Raw genomic sequence first — 6,295 nt, forward strand, 5'->3', positions numbered from 1 at the left:
GTAACAACGCAATCAATGGGACTAACGAGTTTGCAAGATCATATTTGTAGGATTCTTTAGGTCCCTTGGATAGAGTCAGTAGGCCGGCTGAGGCACCTCCGTGCTTGTCGTCCGCGCAAGTCGCAATCACCATTGCCCAGTCAGTTCGCAGTTCGCCCAGTTAGTTTGTAGTCCACCCAGTCCACGACAATGACGGGCGCGACAGCCGAGCATGCGGCCCTCCATGGCGTGGAGGAGGCCGGCTGCGAAGCTCCCCCGGCCCATGCTTGTATAGATGGTTTTTTTGCATTGTGCAACATAGTTTCTATAGATGGTTTCTTGCTGATTGTTTCTATAGATGGTCTCTTGCTGATGTAGCTACTATGGGAACCGTGCACAGTTTCGACCATTTGAACTGCCCCTATCCTCTCATGATTGAATCAGACCACCAACTCTCTTACGTTCCGCTCTGTCTCGCTCATTCTAGCGCCGCCACTCCTAGGGTTGTTGGGGAGCCACGCAAACAGAAGATGCGCGCAAGCGGAACGGGGTGAATGGACACCATGGATCCTTCCGATGTGCCTCCTGGGTAAGGCCGCTCCTCCCTAATCACTCTCTTGGCAGGGTTTCGTATAGTTTTAGCTTGTTTCGATTTGGGGGGAAAGATGCATCCGTGAAGAAAAGTATCAATTAGGATTGAACTTACTGATCTGTGTACTTGTTTTTTTCTTGGTACGTAGTAGGATTGATCCAGATGCTGTGTTTAGGTTTTCAGTCTAGATTTCTCAGTTCTTAGCAAAGATGGATGATGGTAACTTTGTTGATGTTCCTCGAAATGCTATGAGTGGGTTGTAGATCACTATCGCTGTTACACCATGTTATCTTTAGAAAAAGATTTGGCAGTAGGAGTGACTTGGGGAAGCTCCCAACACCTAGTGATATCTGAATTTGATATGTATACCGGTGGGGAAAGAAATTTGGGTGATGATGCAGCTTTATCACTGGCATTCTTTCAAAGAATTTCAAAAAAAAAAGTTGATGGTTTTTGTTGATATCGAGGACAAGTCTGGACAAATACTTTGTAAGTCTACTGTTACAGAGGGAGTCATGAGTAATGTTATGTCTGACAATGTTGACACACAAGTAGATTCAACTAATCCTCCAGATGTTGGAAATGTGATTGACTAGTACGGCCTAGAAATAGTGCCAATTCCTGAAGAACAGATAGGTGCTCCTATCACATTGATGGATGAAGATGCTATGTATGAATTTCTTGGGCTGAGAGCAGAGGATGAGAGAGCAGAGCAAGCAAGGATTGCAGCTGAAAAAGAAGTTGCAAATGGGTCTACTCTTTTGGATATGGAACTAGAAGGGCCAAACTTGTTGAAGATATAATTTCTGGAGAGGTGTTAGTTGTCTATGACATGGAAGATCCTCCAATGAAATTTGGAACCATCTATGCCAGTATGAATGAATTCAGGGTAACAGTGAGGCAACATGCTATTAAGGGACAGTTTCAGCTGGGAACAAAGAAATCTTACAAAGTCAAGTTTAGAGGATATTGCAAAGCTACATGATGTCCATAGGTTATTGAGCTAGTAAGACCTTCTAGTAGCTGAGCTTGCAAACACTCTAAGGTCCAAGTTCATGGAACTCTATGAAAGAAGGAGAAAAATAGGTGAAACGTTTCAAGGCCACATGATGCTTCCAATTGTTGTTCGACAACTCAATGTACTTAATAGGAACTTAGGACACTTAAAGGTTCAAGAAGGCGGTAGGGATGAAGCTGAGGTGACCGAGATCACTACAACCCACAAGGTCATAAGACAGGTGGTGAATCTAAAGAATCAGACATGCTCATGCAGGGAGTGGCATGTATCAAGAAAGCCGTGCCCACATGCTTTGGCACTCATAATTACAACAAGAATTCCTAAGATGGAAGATTTCCTCCACCCATACTTTTCAGTCTACCATTTTAGACTAGCTTATACTGGAATAATTAAACCATTACCAGACAAGTCTCAATGTCCCAAGGTGGAACATGATATCCGGGTGTTTAGAGAGAAAAGGAGATAAATCTAAGACAAAAGGTATATGGAAGGTTCAGTGTAAGACTTGCTTCCAACATGGTAACCCCCCAACCAGCAGTGGCGCCTTCGTCCTCGATGTAGAGTTGGTGATCCATCGGAGGCTCGCTGTCATGCCCGTATCCGGTGCTCTTGTACTGGATTTTGCACTCCTTACCCTGCCGTTCTTGTCCACCAGCGTCCTATAAACCTCGGCGCCGCCTCCGCCCCTACCTCTTCTCCGTAAACCCAGCGGCCGAACTCTCCGTCTCATCTCCCAGATTGTAAATGTGAGATATTGGCAAGTTAAAATATAGAAAAAAACTTGCCACCATATTGATAAGCTAAATGTGAGATATTGACAGCTCTTGGTAGCAAACCAAGTGTTGGCAAAAAAAATTGGTAACTTTTGCCTAGCTAAAACGTTGGCATGCCAAGAATTTGGCAGCCAACCAATAGGCTCGAAGTGCTGAACTGATGTACTGTACTGATGTAGCAGCGCGAGTTTTAGTGAGTACAGTACTTAGCGACTTTGTTAAGTGTGGGGTTTCGTGACATTATTGTAGGACGCACTTGTAACTTGTTAGTTTGTAGATTGTGCCTGTAATCTGCTTTGGCCTTGTTTAGATCACTTTGCATTTTGGATTTTTGGATTTTTGAAAGAGAATCTTCAACATTTGAAGTATTAAATGTAAACTAATTACAGATCTCGTCTGTAAACTACGAGACGAATCTAATGAACCTAATTAATCAATCATTAGAGCATGTTTACTGTAGCATTAATGTAGCAATTTAGTGTCTAATCACGTTATAATTAGGCTCATTAGATTCGTCTCGCGATTTACAGTCTATTTGTATAATGCGATTTATTTTTCGACTACATTTAGTACACCATGCAAGCGATTTAAAAAAATTTAGATTTTACATTTTAGGATCTGTTGGGACTTTGTTTTTGTGGTAGTAGTATGATCGACCTCCTCTGCAGAGGGAATTTTGGCAAAATTCTTGGCTTGCCGGTTAGGCACTGTGATGTCTTGGTCCTGCAGACTGCAGTGCAGTGCCTCGGTAGTGTTTCAGCAGCAGATTAGCAGACAAACTTCACAAATCCGAGGCAAACGCGTCTGAGTTCTGACCATCCACGATTTTTTTGAATTTAACCAGAGTAATCTAACGGGCAATGACAGGGCCGACAGCACCCGCATCACCCGCGCTACCCAGGCCTACACTCGCTGCGCGGCGCCGGCGGCGCGCTGCAGGCCGGGCCTCTCCATGACGCGGCGCGTGGCCAGTGCGGCCGCCTCGCCGGCCCGCGCAGTGCCGGCCGCCATGATGGCCGCGAACTCCCGCCTTATCTCCTCCTGCACCCGGCTCTTCGCCTCTGCCAGGGGGTCCGGAGGCGCCGCCGCCTCTGTCGACACCACTGCAGGCGCCGCGCTCACCTGGGCGGCCGCTGCCGGTGCTGCCGCGGGCTGCACCACGGGTGGAAGTGGAACCACCGTGCTGCCATCGTCGTCGCCGTTGCCCGGCGTTTTGCCAGCCTCCGGTTCGTCAGCAGCAGGCGATCTCGCCTCGACGTCATGCGCGGACGGTTGCGTCGCGGCGGCGGGGGCGGCGGCAATCGGGGCGGCAGCCGGCCTGATTTGCGGCGGCTGCGGCACGGCCCCGGCTCGCAGGCTCGTCTCCAGCCCCTGGATCATCGGCACTGCAAGAACCGATCAGCGAACATCCGGGTCAGACTTAGTTTGATGTGAGCTCGCTACAACCAGCTATTGCCAGAGCTCTCTTACTTATCAGCGCGCCGATGGGGCTGTTCATCACTTCCTTGGGCAGCTCGAGGATGTAGCTCGGGAGCTTGGCACCGGCGAGGAACTGAGCGGCCTCGTCGCTGAAGTTGTTGCAGTTGTGGTTGAGGAGGTTGTAGGTGGCCGGCGTGTAGCGGGGGCGATCTCCCGGAGGAAGTCCTCGAACACCTCCCGGGGGACGTGGGTCACGCCTAGGTCCTCCACCCGGATGGGCGTGCCGTACGGCGTTCGGCCGGGCTGGCCCTGCTGGATGCCGCCGCCGAAGTAGTACTCGCGCCCGTAGACGACCACGCCGGTGTGCCTGTGACGATGACGGTGCGTCCATGTCAATGGGAATTTTTTATGTGGCGAAATTCAGTGAAAGTGATCAAACAGGGTCAGAGGAAAACAAAGCTGAATCAGGGGCAAAGGAAAAGCATTGAAATCATCCTATCCATCGCCTCATGCATGGTTGACACGAGTTCCCTATTCCAGTTTTGGTAGGCAGCAAAAGTATGTGCTACATTGGCTTGCACGAGAACTTTCAAAATGCAACATTGGCGCCTAAAATTCTGGTGAATTGCCGATTACAAAACTCATTTTAATTGAAGATATATTGCAGAAATCTGCAACAACGTGCACAGGAAGGGACATACTGTTTAGTCCAGATAAATATGTACCCATTTATGGCCAAGGTTAGAGATGCTATACTCCCTTTGTTTTTAAATATCCGGCATTTAGGAATTATGATGTTAGATTAGTTTACTTTTGAAACTAGTTAGCTTGTCCTAATATTTAAAATAGATGGAGTACAAATTACTTAAAACCTTGCCTACTATGAAAGGTAACAGCAGCAGCGCGAATAGGCAAATCTCAGATACACAATGATCAGCAGGAAGAAGGAAAAAAAAGAACCAGCAATGCTCACCAGATCGCCTCAATGGCCTTGCCGAGTATTGTCGCTGAAAGCTGCCGAGCCATCCCCTGGCTGAGATCATAGATGTGCAGCTTCACCGGGTACTCATCCTGCAGCACACGGCCACGCAAATCATCCACAACTCAGTTTAGATGCTTCTAACGAGCAAAAAGCAGCAGCGAAATTCAGTAAACAAAATGTGAATGGGAGACAGAAGCCGCCCCCTACTACCTCTGCCATCTTCTTCGCCCGAGCTTGACCCCCGAAGCAGCAGAACCTAGCAAGAATGAAACAGCCACATCGTTGAGAACAGAACAGCACTGGACAAAGCTGCCAAAGGCAAGTCGAATAAAGATACGCTGAACAGACTATGAAATCGAAGTTCTTGCTGCGTGTGATTTTCCTTCTAATTTTCTATGTCAACTCGATTCTGACAAGGCTGAATTTACGCCAAGCTACGAGTTTCCCCGAATTCCACCGACAAAATCCACCTCAAAAACAAGATCCCTTTTTTCGATCAGCAACACGAACCATCGAATTGAGGAAAGCAAGAGCAGGAGATTCCCCAAACCCCGAGATTTCGGCTGAATTACCGAGCAAAAGCGAATCTACTCCGCCGCTTGGCCATGGGCGGCGACAAAGCCCCAGGAGACCGAATAAAAGCCAAGAGAGGCGAGAGCCCGCCAGACTGATGAGAGGTAAAATATAGAGTTAAATACATTAGAGGTCTTCGAACTTGTCTCGAGGTGCCACTTAGGTCCATAAATTCATAAAATTGAAATCTGACACTCTAAACTTATTAAGTTGTACCACTTAGGTCCATACCTCTTAATGTGGTGCCACATGGCATGAATATATGCAAAAAAACCCTCCAAATTTGTCATCTTCTAACTTCACATCCTCCATGGAGGCCGCCGGGAGCCCACCGGTGGTGTTGCCATGGGAGGCCGCCACGGCAGGCCGTTGGAGAAGAAGATAGGTGGGCGCGATTGGGGAGGCGGCCCGGCCGCTGCGCTTGTGATGGAGCAGGCCGAGGCAAGCCGTCGGGCAGGGCGACGCAGAGCGCAGAGCACCACGGCGGCAGGGCCACCGTGGCCTCCTCCACGCACGCGACGGCATCCCCAGCGGAGTCCAGCGCCCAAATCAGCTGCTCCCACCGCCCCGCGCTCGCCCCAGTTCGCGGACATCCTAATCCCACACGGAGACGCCGAGCCGCTGCGATTCAATCCGGTGGCCAGCCGCCGGGGCAGGCGAGCGGGCGCCACGCGAGGCAGCACTGGGCGGCATCCGCGGCGTCTTCCCCGGCGCCGTCCCAGGCGGAGTCCCGCGGCGGCGGCCCCGTCAGCCTCCCACGGTGACGGCCCTGGGGAATCCCATGCCACCGGCACCCCTGGCCTCCCACGGCACCGGCTCCCCCTCCCTGTGGTAGCGGCGGCGGTTGTGGGGGAACGAGGAGAGGCGCGCTCAAGCTGGTTTTGGCAAGGAGCGGTGCGCTCGGGCGGTGCCAAGCCAAGCTGCACACCGCCGGCCACCTACGGCCGCCCGCCTAGAGC

At 50.2% G+C, this 6,295-nt stretch overlaps 1 pseudogene; it reads right to left on the reverse strand.

Moving 5' to 3' along the window:
• Positions 1-3,011: 3,011 nt before the first annotated feature.
• On the reverse strand, positions 3,012-5,444 carry LOC120687824 (annotated as a pseudogene).
• Positions 5,445-6,295: the final 851 nt, after the last annotated feature.

Source organism: Panicum virgatum, chromosome 9N (assembly GCF_016808335.1).
Source record: "Panicum virgatum strain AP13 chromosome 9N, P.virgatum_v5, whole genome shotgun sequence".
NCBI lineage: Eukaryota > Viridiplantae > Streptophyta > Magnoliopsida > Poales > Poaceae > Panicum > Panicum virgatum.